This window comes from Zingiber officinale, chromosome 7A, assembly GCF_018446385.1.
Source record: "Zingiber officinale cultivar Zhangliang chromosome 7A, Zo_v1.1, whole genome shotgun sequence".
NCBI classification, from domain to species: domain Eukaryota; kingdom Viridiplantae; phylum Streptophyta; class Magnoliopsida; order Zingiberales; family Zingiberaceae; genus Zingiber; species Zingiber officinale.
Genome location: NC_055998.1, coordinates 69,228,181 through 69,245,534, shown reverse-complemented (window position 1 = coordinate 69,245,534; position 17,354 = coordinate 69,228,181).

Here is a 17,354-nt window from a genome sequence, read left to right as displayed (position 1 = left end):
AAGTTTAAATCGCAGTTGAGGAAACATCAACGGAACAGAAGGACAGTCTGATGCTACAACTGCAACGAGGAAGGGCACATCAAGGATAACTGCCCCAAGTTGAAGAAAAGGCACAAGGAGAAGCCTCAAAGACCGACGTCCTCTACACACAAGAATCTGAAGGCCACTTGGGATGATTCTTCATCCTCCGAATCAGAAGAAGAAGCCTTCTCAGGATTAGCACTGATGGCCAACCATCTCTTCAAAGATGACTCAAGTTTAGAGAAGAGCATAGATGAAGGGGGAGGAACATCAAAGAAGAAGAAAGCTGCGACGAAGGGGGAGCATCACCGCTTAAGGTAAGTAAGGTACGTGATCTCACTCCTACTCAGTCCTTTAAATTCATCAAATTGCTTACGAAAGATCTAGCAAAATTAAAAAAAGAAAATACTGAATTAAAAATGAAATTAGCAAAGGCATGTCCACTTGAGATGTACGACAATCTAAAATCAAAAAATGAAGAATTAAAAATTGAAAAATAATGCATGCTTAAATAGATTTCCAAAATCGAAACTAATGATTTATGGAAAATTAAATTGGTACATTGGAAAACATCAGGGACAACTTAGGAAAATTCCTAGAAACTATATACCCCCTAAGTTTTTAAGTAATCTACTAGGAAGGAACCTTTATTGGATTCCAAAATCTGTTTCAGACTGATTTTTTTAAAATTAAGGCTTTCAAAAGAAAAACTAAACAGATAATTTCTTTTGAGGCTTTGTCTAAGGAAGTGGTTGTTGCTCCAATAACTAAGAAGGCCTAGTGCCTCGCCACGACCTGGAAGCCAAAATATTGAAATGAAATGTTTAATTAACTTCTTATTAAAGCATTAAAATTTAAATTAAATAATGCTTTAAAAAAATTTTTCCATACTTAGGAAAATATTCTTGTTTAGATTTTTTGCTTGGAAAATCTTTAGAACTATTTTTGCGTAAGTTAAAAAGTCTTCTAAAGTTAAAATTTTTTTTTGGTTTAACTTAAATTTTTTTTTGCAAAAACTTAAGAACTTTTTAGAAAATCTTTTTCAAATCACTTCTTAATTAACTTAGAATTTATTTTGAAATATTTGGTACCCCGTTTTTGCTATGATCAAAGGGGGAGAAATGGGTACAAGTAAAATTTAGGGGGAATTAAAACTAACTTTGGTTAAATTTTTTTATGCTTTTCAACATTTAGTATTAGAACTAAATTTTATGCTTGTTGTAATTTAGTTTAATTGCAAACTTAGACTTTAAATGTTAGTTTTGTAATTTCTTTAAATTACTACCTGTCTGTTTTTACCCTAACTTAAACTTGGGTTGATGCACATCAAAAAGGGGGAGATTGTTGAACCCCGTGGTTGTTTTGATGTGATCAACCAAGTTTAGGTTAGGTCTTGTTGTTATTTGATCCCTGTGTCTAAGTGTCCAGGAGCTTAGGAGCGCAGGAAGTCGAGCGAAAGACGCAGCTAGCGAGAAGGACGACACGGGAAGGGAGCCGATGGGCTCGGTGCATCCGAAGGACGAGAGAACTACGGAAGAGTACACCGATGGGCGAGAAGAACGTGCACGATGTTCGAGGGACGTAAAGCCGGGACGGAATCCTGCTCGAGGAGAAGGCCAGAAATTGGGTTTGGATGAGCCCTATTTCGGTTGGCCGGAATCACCCAAAAGAACGGAGCTTCGGAAGTCAAAGCGAAGGAAAAAGGTGAGCTGGAATTCAAGCTCAAGGTGCCTTCATCAAAGCTTGAAGGTGCCTTCAATGCTTATTCGAGGCGCCTTGGACCTAGCCAAAGTGGTCGTTAAGCTATCGGATAAAGTTTTATCCGCTGACTTGGTTAAAGGCGCCTTGAACCTTGTTAGAGGCACATTGGACCCTCGGGATAGACTTTCCAGGAGATATATAAAGGCTCCTGGAGATAGGAAATATTCATCAATTGTTCAATCAACTCTGTATTCATTCCTAGCAATAGTTCTGAGCTATTAGAGTGTAAAAGACTTTTCCACCTTCAGTAAAGGAGACTTTTTCTAGTGTGCTTTTCTTCGCCCTGGATTAACAACCTTCTTGGTTGTAACTAGGTTAACTGCTGAGTCTTTGTTTTATTTCTGTTTCTTTATTTCAGTTACTTTATTATTGCTATTGCATTTTTGAGTTGAAAAAATGAGGAGGGTATAGTTTTATTTTTTACGCAATTCACTCCCCTCTTGCCGGCCCCGCTGCACCAACACAAAATAGATAAGTTAGATTTCAAAAAAAATTTACCGCAGTGGCTTGACGAGTATGGTCATCGGCACGTTTAATGAAGGTGTTGTTGGATCGTGAAGTTTCGATAGAGGGGGGAGGGGGTGAATATCGATTACAAAAATTTCGATAAGAGTAAGCGCAGCGGAAAAGAAAATCAATGCTAACACAGAACCAATTTTACTTGGTTCGGAGCCTGTGTCGACTCCTACTCCAAGGCCCGTACAGGAGGGTGCTTTTGATGGGAAATTCACTAGCAATTCGATAACTATTACAAACTAATACAGGAATGCTAATGAAAAACAAAGTAATGCTATACCGACAGAAGTTGAAATTAAAAGAACAGCGTTGTCAGAACTTCGCAGCATTGCAGGAGCGAAGGAAAACAGATTCTAAGTTGTTGTTGAAGCTCTACCTCTGCCCCTTCTTTTATATGAAGCTCGGGGCGCCCTGGATTCCTTCCGGGTGCCCTGGTGAGACGTGGCAGGTCCAACCAGTGAGCTCCACGTGGCGACACCGCGTTTGGATAAATTTTGCCTCCCGGGCGCCCGGATCCCTTCCGGGCGCCCGGATCCCTTCCGGGCGCCCGTACCACCTTTTTCTAGGGAGCATCTTTCCTGCAAAACAAGGTTAGTCCGAGGCAAATTTATAACTTATAACCTGCAAAATAGAGTGTTAGTTCAGTTTATTGTTTATCAAAAAAAGAGTATGACTTAGATTCCGTCTTTCCGAGACCAGAATCTAGTCACGATCTCGACTTAGATATCTGAAATGGGTCTAAGCCGGATCGACGCCTAATGTTCCCTTCCTGGGAATGCGTCCTCACAGTCACTCCCTTCCAGTGACTTACCTTTACTCACCTTCTAGATGTCCGGTCAGCCCTTCGACCCGTCTGGACTTCTCGCCAAGAGTCCGGTCCGCCCGTCGACCCGCTTGGACTTCTCGCTAGCTATCCGGTCAGCCCGTCGACCTTTCTGTACTTCTCCCCAAGCATCTGGTCAGCCCGTCGACCCACTTGGACTTCGTGCCAGACATCCGGTCAGTTCGTCGACCTGTATGGACTTCGTCTGCACACTCGGTCAGAGTGTTAGATCACGAAAAACCTAACTTAACCCGATTTGTCATTTATCAAAACCTGAGTTAGACCGTTAGTGCTAACCGCACCAACAATCTCCCCCTTTTTGATGGAATGACAACCTGATTAAGTTAGTAAAAATATGCGAGTAAAAAAGTTAAACATTTTGTTCTAGCATGAGGTTTAAGTTAGTTTTTATTTTGTTTTTCTAACTTAACCTAACTTAACCACCTATCCCTCCCCCTTTGGCATTCATCAAACAAGGATATAATTTAAACATTTAAAAATACAGAGCACATAAAAAAATGTAAGGAATGATGTCTAAGTTTATCTTGGGGGAGTAAAAGTTTTAGCTTTTGAAAAAAAATGGCTAAGTTTTGAAAGAGTGGCCAATATTTAGGGAGCATTTATAAGTTTAATTTTCAAAAATGACTTTTGTAAACTCAAAAGAGAATTTTCTAATCATAAGTTTGAAAAGCTGATTTTCTAATATCAGTGTATAAGTTTCAAATTTTAGGATCAATGTAAATTTTTCAAAATATGTTTCAATTTTGAAGGATTTTTCAAACATAAGTTTTGAAAAAATTTTAAGGCTAAGTTTTCAAAACTAGATTTTTCAAACAACATTTTTCAAATTTGAAAAGGATTTCAAAACATGGTTTTAAAAGATATTTACTTTTCAAAACTGATTGAAACTAAGTTTTTTTAAAAAAAGTCTGAGTTTATAAACTTTAATTTTATAAAAGCTAGTTAAAAATATTTGAAACATAAGATTTCAAAAACTAAGTTTGAAGACTTATTAAGTTTGTAAAAACTTTAAATTTGAAACCAAAATTCAATTTGAATATTGAAAGAATATTGGAAAAGATAGTATGATTAAGGTTGATTTAATCCTCCTCCTAAACCTGACATCTAAAGTAGCTGTCTAACCAATTAGGTACTTACTGACTATCAGAAGATAGCAGCTTTCACTTGGTTAGTCGAGTTAAGTTCATTGTGATCAGTTAGCGGTTGACTAAACTGAATAACTTAACTTGATTAATGTATGTTTTCTATTTAACGCCCAGACTTATATCGATGCATTGACATAAGCATCTTAAGTCCAGGCAATTTACCTATACATCTCACCCCTTTCTATGTTTGTCAATCACAAGCAAGGTAATCCTAGGGTGTTGGTGAGATGCTCAAATACTAGTCCTGGAGGAACATGATTTCTAAAGGGATTTTTCTAGTCTAAGGCTAAAGTTGTTTTGAAAATCTAAAAGTTGGAAGCTTTTAAAACAAATGAAAACAAATTTAACCTAGAATTTTAAAATAATTGTTTTTGAAAACAGTTTTGAATTTTGAAAAGTCCTAGTCTATTAAATTAGAGTGTAACCAATCAGATTTGAAAATGTCGATCAATAGAATAATATGTACTACAAAAAGCTATAATAGTGTCATAACAATGCTATGTAATAATCATGACTACTGAGACGATGACGGAGGTGGTCCAGAACCCATCGACCGAAGCAGTGCCAATATCTCAGTGTGACGAGTCCGATCGTCCTCTCGTAGGTCTCGTCGCAGGTCGGAGATCTCCTGCCGCACATCTCGCCGTAAATCAGAGACCTCCTGTTGCACGTCTCGTCGAAAATCGAAGATCTCTCGCCGTATGTCTCGGTGAAACTTGGAGGACTCCTGCTGGAGGCTCGACATGGCTCTCTCTAGTCCAGATACTCGATTGGCTAGAGTACGAGGATGTGGGGCTCGAGCTGGTGCTGGGGCAGGATCGGCCTCGTCAGGAAATAGTGCGAGAAAAAACTCATCATGCTCTGCCTCCTCCTGCTGAGCATCTGGATCGGGCTGGTGTTGTGCCCCCCTCTGCCAAGACATGATACCTGCACCATCTATATGAATACTAGCTAGGGAAAAGTTCCTAAATCCTACAACGTCAAACTCGGTCATGTGGCGGACGTCACCTCTGGTGACATCAATGTCCAAAGAGGACATATATGCTGTCAGAATGTGACAGTAGGGCATATGAACTCGCCCACTAGTCACGTATCCGGCCGAGTAGATAATGGTGGAAAAGATATGTAGGCTAATGTCAATATCTAACCTATGACACAGGGCATAGAGAAGAAAAGAGTGGAATGGACGCATCACCGCGATGTCGTGAGTGCTCAGTGGTAGAATGCAGAAGACTAAGACCCTATAGAGGGCATAGTCCTGGGCTCGAAGGGTAATTGACCTAAACTGGGTCACAGTGGGTACTCGCTCGCCCCCAAAAAAATACGAATAAATCGTATCAAGAGTGATATGCGAGTAGGGATCTCCAAAGGGTAGCTCCCTAGGAGGATAGCACTGAAAGGGACAGGTAGACTCCCGTAACTCCAAAAACTCTCGGATGGCAATAGGGGACAACGTGATATCAGTCCTAGCTGCTCTAGTAGTATAGGTAAAGTCATCTACTTTCACTAGGTTGTTGTAAAATTCTGCACACAGACTTATGTTTACTGGGCTAGTACATTCAACAAGGTTCTAAAGGTTATAGTGGTTTATGGCCTCAATGGCTGGAATGCAAGAGCGTAAAAAGAACGCTTTATCTATACATTTGGTCCTAATGGCCATGTAGATGGTTGACTCAAATTTAATCCTAAGCTCATCAGTGGGAAACCTAGGATCAACACTGGGAGTAGAGGGTCTAGCACCAGATTTAGAACGTTTCCTAAATTATATAACAAAATTATACTAATTAAAGAAAACAAATATGCAATAATATTCTTAAACTTTAAATAGAAGACAAGAATTTTACCGAGGAGCCATTGCTAAAATATTTTTAGAACTGACGACCTCGGTTGATTCGCGACCGTGTATTAACCGTAGAACGAGAGTTGAATGCTTTCGTAGTAAAGCTTAAAAGAAGCTTGAATGAAAGCTTGGAAGAGGAGGTGCAAGGGTAGGGGGCGCCCCTGCCCCCCTATATATAGGGGAGTCCAGGCGCACGGACCTATTCCGGGTGCCCGAGGTCAAGCGGGGCGGGGCGCCCGGATCCCCTTCTGGCGCCCCGGGTCCGTATACCAGGGGTGCCTGCCCTTGGTTTTTGACTCCGATATTTTTTTTTAAAAAAAATTAGTTTTGATTTTTCAAATAAATTTTTAAGTTAAAAAAAAAAAGTTTTAATAAATTTTTAAGTTAAAAAAAATTAAGTTTTAATTTTTAAAATAAATTTTTAAGTTACACAAAATTTAAGTTTTAATTTTTAAAATAAATTTTTAAGTAAAAAAAATTTAAGTTTTAATTTTTAAGATAAATTTTTAAGTTAAAAAAAATTTAAGTTTTAATTTTTAAAATAAATTATTAAGTTAAAAAAAAAATTAAGTTTTAATTTTTAAAATAAATTTTTAAGTAAAAAAAATTAAGTTTTAATTTTTAAAATAAATTTTCAAGTAAAACAAATAAGTTTTAATTTTAAAATAAATTTTTAAGTTAAAAAAAAATTAAGTTTTAATTTTTACAATAAATTTTTAAGTAAAAAAAATTTAAGTTTTAATTTTTTAAAATAAATTTTTAAGAAAAACAAATAAGTTTTAATTTTTAAAATAAATTTTTAAGTAAAAAAAAGGTTTTAATTTTTAAAATAAATTTTTAAGTAAAAATATTTAAGTTTTAATTTTTAAAAAATTTAAGTTTTAATTTTTAAAATAAATTTTAATTTAATTTAATTTAACATAATTTTTAATTTAATTTTAATTCAATTTAATTTTAATTTAATTTAATTTTAATTTAATCTTAATTTTAATTTAATTTTTATTTTAATTTAATTTTAATTTTAATTTAATTTTAATTTTAATGTCCTTAGTCATCTCACCCGATCTATGTTTTCAATCAGGGAATCCTATAATTTTGTGAGATGAATTAGATTCAATTTTAGAGTTTGTTTTTAACTTGTGTTAGATTCAGGTTTAGCTTTGGGTTCAACAAATATGTGTTCTCTGGATAAACTTCTGGGCTATGGTGAGTCACTCGGACATCATTAAAGTAACCATGCCTTCGAGGTTTTCCAAATAGTCCTATCCACTGGACTTAGTACAAAACCTTGGTCAAACTGGTTAGGATCCATAAAGGGTAGCTTCGGCCAGTTCCACTTAGCCAAATGCACTATGTCGAAACCATATCTTCCTAGACATGCATAAACTAAGCTTTCCTAACGTACTATCATCCAAAATTTCACCAGTACCATTTTTCAAGTTAAACTTGAACCCTTTTTAACTAATCCTAATTACCCTATCGGGTAGGTTGGTTAGGGTTACCCTACCGGGTAGGTTAGTTTTGGAGGTGCCAGCTATTCTGGAGCCTCCCCCTGAATTAATGACCATTTAATTTAATTTTGTTCTTGGTTTATGTCTATTTCTTTTATAATTATATTTTACTTGGTGATAGTTTACATTTTATTGAGTTTTAAATTGTTTAGATTTTAAATTTTTTGGTTCAGGTTTGTATTCTGGTTTTTGATTTGGTTTATTTGATTTTATGTAATATATTTTATCTTTAGGGATATAATATTGGTTGGGTCCTATTTGCGTGGTCAAACATGCTTTCGGAACCCGGCCTTATTCGTTGGTTTGAATTGGGTTATTAATGATTTAAATGTTTTATTTAATTTCGACTTATATCCGAGTTCGGCTTTATTATAACATGCTTTTTAATTATTTAGTATTAATTCTAAATTTTTTGATCTTGTAGTAAATTTTTCTAACATAATTTTTAAATCATTAATTTCTAATTTTAAAGATGAATTCTCCTCCTCAAGTGTTAGATCTTGAGTTAGTTTATTATTTACAACTTGTTCCTTGAGGATTTGATTTTCCTCGAGGAGCAATTTGTTTTTATTTTCTAACTTAACTAATTTATTATTTAAGCATGAAATAATTTTAAAAAATTTCTGGTTTAATTTTAAGAATACCTCTTCGGAACCTTCGGAAACGAATACGGACTCGTGGCTCGATTCGGGTTCGGACCCGTCTTCCGATTCATCTTCCGACTCTGCTTCGCGGGCCATCAGCACGAGGTGGCTCTGGTGCTTCTGTTATGCTTCCGACTCTTCCGAGGAGGAGTCGTCCCACGTCGCTTTGAGGGCCTTCCTTTTGGTCGGCTTCAGTTTGTTGATCTTTAATTTCGGGCACTCGTTCTTGTAGTGGCCCTTCTTGTTGCATCCGAAGCACGTCACGCTCCTTGATTCGGTTGGAGAATTGATCTTTTGAAGGTCCTTCTTGCTGAAGCTTCTTTTCCTCTTGGTGAACATCTTCCTTACCAAGTTCACCAGGTGTTCTTCATCTTCCGAGTTCTAGTCAGAATCTTCTTCCGGTTCATATTTGTTCTTCTTTTCTTTTGAGGAACCTACGAATAAAGCTACACCTTTCTCGACCCCGGCATTAGTTTGCTCATGCAGTTCTACTTCACAAAAAAGCTCATCTAATTTTAATTTAGATAAATTTTTAGATATCTTGTAGGCATCTACGATCGATGCCCACAAGCTGTTGCGTGGAAAGACGTTTAGGGCATACCTTATTAAGTCCCGGTTCTCCATTTGGTGCCCTATTGCATGAAGTCCGTTGAGAATGTCTTTAATTCTTGCGTGGAGTTGGCTAGTCATTTCTCCTTCCTGCATTTTTATGTTAAAAATTCTATTTAAGAGCAAGTGTTACTTTGTTACCTTAGCGTCGCTTGTTCCTTCGTGCATCTCGATCAATTTGTCCCACAGCCCTTTGGCGTTCTTATGTGGTCCGACCTGGTTTAGTTCTTTTCTAGTCATTCCGCACTATAGGGTGTTGATTGCCTTGTTCTCTGTTGATGCCTTCTTTTTTAGGTTTGATGTCCAATCTTCTGGATCCAGTAGATTCCCGGAGCTGTCTACTGGTATTTTGTAGGGTCTGGTGACGCTCATCCACTGGTCAAAGTTTATCTTGAGATACACTTTCATTCGCTTCTTCCAGTATGGGAAGTCATCCCCATTGAAGAGGGGAGGTCGCACTGTGCTGAAGCCCTCAATTTATGACATTTTTAATCTGCACACAGAAAATATAGAGAGGTATCAAAACTTGGTCTTGGATTAGTAGTGCGGGAAGAAAAAAATAACTAAATTGGTGTTGCACCAATTTAGATTAAATTACGACGAAAAGAAACTTCCAAAAAGGTAATAATACCAGTTTGGATCTTTACGAAAAACTGAAATCCGAAAAGAAATTAAAAACAAGTCACCCCCTTGTCTGATTGGTGGTTGCACCAAATCAGAGCGGTACCTGCTCTGATACCACTTGTTGGATCGTGAAGTTTCGATAGAGGGGGGGTGAATATCGATTACAAAAATTTCGATAAGAGTAAGCGCAGCAGAAAAGAAAATAAATGCTAACACAGAACCAATTTTATTTGATTTGGAGCCTGTGTCGACTCCTACTCCAAGGCCCGCACACGAGGGTGCTTTCGATGGGCAATTCACTAGCAATTCGATAACTATTACAAACGAATACTGGAATGCTAATGAAAAACAAAGTAAAGCTATACCGACAGAAGAAGAAATTAAAAGAATAGCATTGTCGGAAATTCGCAGCGTTGCAGGAGCGTAGGAAAGCAGATTCTAAGTTGTTGTTGAAGCTCTGCCTCTGCCCGTTCTTTTATATGAAGCTCGGGGCGCCCTGGATCCCTTCCGGGCACCCTGGTGAGACGTGGCAGGTCCAACCAGTGAGCTCCATGTGGCGACGCCGCGTTTGGATAAATTTTGCCTCCCGGGCGCCCGGATCCCTTCCGGGCGCCCGAACCACCTTTTTCCAGGGAGCATCTTTCCTGTAATACAAGGTTAGTCCGAGGCAAATTTATAACTTATAACCTGCAAAACAGAGTGTTAGTTCAGTTTATAGTTTAGCAAATAAAGAATATGGCTTAGATTCCGTCTTTCTGAGATCGGAATCTAGTCACGATCTCTACTTAGATATCCGAAATGGGTCTAAGCCGGATCGACGCCTAATGTTCCCTTCCCAAGAACGTGTCCTCACAGTCACTTCCTTCCAGTGACTTATCTTTACTCACCTGTCAGACGTCCAGTCAGCCCTTAGACCCATCTGGACTTCTCGCCAAGCGTTCGGTCAGCCCGTCGACCCGCTTGGACTTCTCGCCAGCTATCCGGTCAGCCCGTCGACCTAGCTAGACTTCTCGCCAAGCGCCTAGTCAGCCTGTCGACCCGCTTGGTCTTCGTGCCAGACATCCGGTCAGCTCATCGACTTGTCTGGACTTCGTCTGCACACTCGGTCAGAGTGTTAGATCACGATAAACCTAACTTAACCTGATTTGTCATTCATCAAAACCTGAGTTAGACTGTTAGTACTAACCGCACCAACAGGTGCTTCGTCTCAGAAGCACCTGAGATTACAACCAAGTGTCAGCTAATGCCCCCTTTAGCTGTAACAATCCATACGGGGCAGAGGTGGGAGCTTGACCAAGTAGAGATGGTAAACTATGACCTTGTTGGAATAAAATAGAAGGACGAGGGGAACTTGTAAATGGCGAAGAAGAGGAAGGATGAGGTTTTGAGGCTGGCGAAGAAGGGTTAGGAGATAGGAGGCTAGTTAACGGAGGGTCCTGCTCAATAGGTGTTGTACCAGGTCCAGAAGTAACTGATCTCCTACAAGGAGTTCTCATAGCATGGGGCCTAGTAGAAGAAGAAGGTAGAGTTGGAAGAAGGGGCAAAGTAGCCTTAGGAGCAATAGGTTCTTCCTCTGATAAAGAAACATCTGGGGGAATAATAGGAGAGGAAGGAATGAGGAGTCATGGTCTCATCATAAGTAATGCAAAATTAGAGCAAGCATGTGTAGGAGGAGCAAGTTCTTTACCTTTGGAATAGGAGATTTCGGCAGGAATAATGGGAATTTGTTCAAAAGTAGCTATGGTATCTGAGAGATGACAAGAACCTGGGGTACGAGGTGGTCGGCGTTTCACCGTGAAGGGACCCTCTGATTTTGAGGAGTGGGAGGACTCTTGTGGTTGTTCGAAAGGGGATAGTGAACCAAGGGTAGAAGGGGGAGGACGATCTCTCAACAGTTCCTCACCCAGTCTAGTTAAAGCTACCCTCATTAAGCGAGTATTTTTGTACATTAGGGAAGGAAGGATAGCATCAGCTGGAGAGAAATGAAGAATTTGCATTAATAATAACACAAAAAATAGTTCAAAATATGAGAAAAAAGGATAATCTTACCAAAGGGAACATCCTGTAGGACCGTTGCGGCCGGCTAGAAGGGGAGTTGAATAACCCTGTAAAAACATACAAAAATACCCTTCTCGAACTTTCAACAAAAAACTTGCATAAAATAAATTGAACAGAAACTAAAGAAAGAAAGAGACAAAAAGGCTTTACTTGGTTACAACCAAGGAGGTTGTTAATCCAAGGAATGTCGCACTAGTATCTCCTTTGGGCGGAGAATCCTCTTACAGAAGTGAAAGCTCAAAACAAAGAAGCTAATCTAAAACTGAAGCGTACAAGCGTTGGCAATGAATTTCTCTGAGTTGTTAAAAGCTTCTGGACCAAGGCTATATTTATAGTCTTGGTCGGGGTGCCTGGAAGGGTTCCGGGTGCCCTAGGGGGGATAAAACTTTATCCCCCAACGTTCAAATCGCGAAAGACTCGATCTGGTCAAAGATGGACTTCCGGGCGCCCCTGAGGGGTCCGGGCGCACTGGTCAGCTCCGGGCACCTTGGACCCAAAAGTCAACTCTGGTTGACTTTTTTGATCCAAGTCCTCTACTTCGGCTCTAGTCGTGTTGGTCCGGGTCTTCAACTCCGGATCCGCTCGCTTAGGTGATCTCAGCCATCCAGAAAAGGGCTCACCCGAACCCAACTTCCAGTCTTCTCGAGCGGGCTTCCGCTCCGGCTTCTCGTCCCTCGGAATCGCCGTGTGTTTCCTTCTCGTCCGCCGGCGTACTCATCCGCAGTCTTCGTCCCTCGGACGCACCGTATGTCGTTCTTCTCGCTAGCTGCATCTCTTACTCCTTGAGCAGTCTTCCACTCTGACTTTCATCCCTCGAAACCACCACACGCTTCCTTCTCGTCCACCAGTGTACTCTTCCGCAGCGCCTCGTCCCTCGGGCGCACCGCGTGTCGTCCTTCTCGCTAGTTGCGTCTTCCATTCGACTACCTGTGCTCCTAAGCTTCTGCACACTTGGACACGAGGTTAGAAAGACATAGGACCTAACTTAACTTGTTGATCACACCAAAAATAACCTTGGTGTTCCAACAATCTCCCCCTTTTTGGTGTGAGCAACCCAAGTTAAGCTAGGGTAAAAGTAGACATAAAATAAACTTAACTAAATTTGTAATTAAGTGTAAAAATAAAACAAGTTAAATTTTGGTCTACCTCCCCCTAGACTTATATTTTTCCTTCTTCCCCTTTGATCACATAAAAAATGAGGTTCTTAGAAAAAAATCTAAGGGTAAAAACTTAGAAAATTTTGAGATCCTTAAAAAAAATTTTGCAATAATAAATAGTCTCTGTAAAAAAAATTTTATGTAAAATTTGAAGAAAATTTTCTAAGTGACATTATAAGAAAAAATTCTAACTTAAACAGCTTTGCAAAAATATTTTTTGAAAATTTTAATTTTTATAAATATAAAAGAGAATTTTTCTAAGGAAAAAATACTCAAAAATTTTTTTTCTAAGTTAAAAAAATTTTTTAAGTCTTTGCAAAAATTATTTTTGAAAACAAATAAAAAGATTCTAACTTAAGATTTTTCTAAGTAAAATTTTCTAACAAAAAATTTCATGTAAAAGTATTTTTCTAAGTATAAAACTATTTGAAAAAAATGTTTGATAAACTTTTAAAACATTAATTAATTCTAATTTTAATGCTTTGACAGAAAGTTAATTAAACATTTATTTCAATATTTTGGCTTCCAAGTCGTGGCGAGGCACTAGGTCTTCTTCATTATTGGAGCAACAACCACTTCCTTAGACAAATCCTCATAGAGAAATTCACTATTTAATTTTATCACTGAAAGCATTAATTTCATTTAAAATTTAGACTAAGCAAGATTTAGGAACCCAATATAGGTTCCAGCCTACTGGATTAACTAAATATTTCTTAGGTACATATTTTCTTGAAATATTCCTAATTTGTCCCTGGTGATATCTATAATACCAATTTAAATTTTTAAATTTTCTAAAATTAGATGAGCATGCATGGTTTTTTAAATTATCTACTTGAATTTTCAGATCTTTATTTTCCGATTTCAATTTCTCATTTTCTAATTTTGATTTATCTAATTCTTCTAAGGGACAAGATTTAGCCAAAATTATTTTTAAATTTTTAATCTCCTTTTCTAATTTGCAACCGTCTTTTGTTAATAGTTTAACCAACTTAAAGAGTTTATCGGAAGGAAGTGATCGTACCTCACTTACCTTGTCGATCTCGTTGTCTGTTTCTCCCCTTGAACTGCTACTTTCTTCCGACGTGGCTCCCCCTTCATCGATGCTCTCAATGCTCATTTCGGAAGATCTAGACTCGCAATCGTCGTCTTGATGACTTTCCATTAGCGCAAGTCCGGAGAATGCCTCGACTTTCGACTCCGATGACGTATCGTTCCACGTCGCTTTTAGGGCCTTTCGCTTTTGGATAGGCTTCTTACCCTTCTCCTTGTCCTTGTTCTTTAGCTTGGAGCAGTTATCCTTGACGTGCCCTTCTTCGTCGCAGTGGTAGCAGCGGATCGTCCTTTTCTTTCTTCCCTTGAGAATGGTTAGTAGATCTAGATTTACAAAGTTTCTTGAATTTTCTTACCATCATTACCATTTCCTTGTCATCGAGAGAAGATTCTGACTCAGGTTCGTCTCTCGAAGCTTTGAGGGCGATGTTGTTCTTGGGCTCCTTCGAACCTGCACATCTTGATTCGTGCACTTTAAAAGTCTAGAAAAATTCTTCTAAAGAAATTTTTTCTAAATCTTTTGAAATGTAAAAGGCATCTACTAGTGATGCCCATTTTGAATTTCTCGGAAATGAATTTAATGCGTACCTTAGCGAATCTCGGTTACTTACCTTTTCTCCGAGATTTGACAGTCCGTTGATGATCTCTTTGATTCTCGAGTGCAGGTGTGCAACTGTCTCGTCTTCCCCAAGTCGCATGCTAGTGAGCTGATTGCGAAGTAGATCTCTTGTAGCAAGCTTGGCTTTGGATGTCCCTTCGTGCAGCTCGAGGAACTTCTCCCAAAGTTCCTTTACGGTGTCGTAGTTCCCGATCCTGTTGACTTCTTGAGGTGGAAGAACGCTTAGCAGATGATGTTCTGCTTTGCCGTTCGCCACGAAGTCGGCCTGCTCCTTTTTCATCCAATTATATTTCTTCTTACCTTCCGGTGCTATAAAACCAAGTTCCATTGTAAGCATTAGTTCAAAATCGGTGGTAAAGAATACCTGCATTAGCTTTTTCTAAGTAGCAAAATCCCCTTCGAATTTCGGCGGGTGGATGCTTGGTCCGGCCATCTCGTTGCTTCGTTCGGCGGTAAGTCCTCCTGAAGCGCCTCGACTCTGATACCACTTATAGGACCGTTGCGGCCGGCAAAAAGGGGGGTTAAATAGCCCTGTAAAAACAAACAAAATCACCCTTCTCGAACTTTCAACAAAACACTTGCATAAAATAAATTGAACAGAACTAAAGAAAGAAAGTGGCAAAAAGGATTTACTTGATTACAACCAAGGAGGTTGTTAATCCATGGAATGTTGGACTAGTATCTCCTTCGGGCAGAGAAACCTCTTACAGCAATGAAAGCACAAAACAAAGAAGCTAATCTAAAACTGAAGCGTACAAGCGTTGGAAATGAATTTCTCTGAGTTGTTAAAAGCTTCTGGACCAAGGCTATATTTATAGCCTTAGTCGGAGCGCCTGGAAGGGTTCCGGTCACCCTGGGGGGATAAAACTTTATCCCCCAACGTTCAGATCACGAAAGACTCGATCTGGTCAAAGATGGACTTCCGGGCGCCCCGGTACGTTCCGAGCGCCCCGGAGGTGTCCGGGCGCCCCGGTACATTCCGGGCGCCCCGGACCCAAAAGTCAACTCTAGTTGACCTTTTCGGTCCGAGTCCTCTGCTCCGGCTCTAGTCGCCTTGGTCTGGGTCTTCAACTCTGGATCCGCTCGCTTGGGTGATCTCGGCCATCCGGAAAGGGCTCACCCGAACCCAACTTCCGGTCTTCTCAAATGGGCTTCCGCTCCGGTTTCTCGTCCCTCGAAATCGTCGTGTGTTTCCTTCTCGTCCGTCGGTGTACTCATCCGCAGTCTTCGTCCCTAGGACGCACCGCGTGCCGTCCTTCTCGCTAACTGCGTCTCTTGCTCCTTGAGTAGTCTTCCGCTCCGGCTTTCGTCCCTCGGAACCACCACATGCATCCTTCTCGTCCGCCGGTGTACTCTTCTGCAGTGCCTCGTCCCTCGGACGCACTGCGTGTCATCCTTCTCGCTAGCTGCGTATTCCACTCGACTACCTGTGCTCCTAAGCTCCTATATGTTAGCTAGAGCCCTAGAGCCAATCATTTGATGATTGTATTTTTGGACTTGTTGTATCATATTCTATATAAATAAAGGCATTTGGTTTCTGGTTAATATACTTACTTGTATTGGTGCCAAATAAACTAAGTATAATAACGTCCTTGAGTAGAAGGTGTAACGCCCCGCCCCGCCCCGCCCCTTCCTGCTTAAGCTGATGGGGGTTACTTAGTTACTTATCTTTTCTTCTTAAAACAGCGGAAGTCTTATCTATAGTATATTTTTTTTCCTTTAAAACTTTTTCTTTACTTTTCAACTCATCATCACTAACTACCTATCATATGAGTCACATAACATGCTTAACATAAATTTAAGTCATAATGCTAAAGAGCATGATGAAATGTCATGGAGTCATAAAAGAACGACATAAACATAATTCTTATTAACTAGAAGCAGGTCTTTCTCTTTAGCCGAGTCATTACTACACATGTCCTTCTTGCCCCCTCCTGCTGCTCCCTTAGTACATCCATTCTTTGCCCTTATCTGTGGTACAAGGAAAGTAAGCTGTGAGCACACAAGGCTCAGTAAGATCCTTTCCTACTCACAAAAACCGTATAGCATAACTTAATCTCCAAGGCATAAAACATAAAGACAACTAATCATATCATGTATAGAAGCATCATATCGTAACATAATCGTAAGGTATCATGGCATATCATAACATGCATCCTAGAATAACATATCATAAACATAAGCATCATGGCATATCATGATATAATCATAAAGTGCATCCTAGCATAACATAATCATATGTATCATGGCATATTGTAACGACCACCCTTCTTACTACTACTCTCTAAGGGCGACCGTTACCTAACTCCTACTCTACTTACTAGTGTCACTTATGCTATTATTAGCGACACTTAGATTTATCACGGTTCAGAGAAATTCCTACCGAAAAATTTCGGCAGAGTCTCCCCTGTACCGGTGACCAAATCTATAATACACAAGATATATATACACAGCCACATGCGGCTGGATCACAATTTTCACAACCACGCAGTAATAATACACACTATAACTAAAAGAGAGCTATTCTAGCAATAGTAAACAAACATAACTCCAACAGTATGACATATCAAACTACAAATACGAATTAAACTCCATTACAATCTCAACTTCATAAAAGCATTTAAGAAGAAAACTAAAAACTTAAACTGGAACTCTAAACAGGTAGGTCCTGAAAATTTGCTAGCAAACTCTGGATCTCTCCATAGTCCAGTCACCACACACCTTCATCACCACCACCATCCTGTCGCCTCCCTTTTATATCTTAGCTCTTCCTTTATCTGCAGTAGAAGGAAAGAAAAATGGATCTATAAGCGAAAACGCTTAGTAAGTACTAATCTATCTCATAAAACTCGAAGTGCATAAAAATAATGCAATAATACTGAAACTGAAATGCTAAAGCAAATCCGCATGTGCTCATGGTATACAGAAAATGAAACTGAATACTAAACATACTCA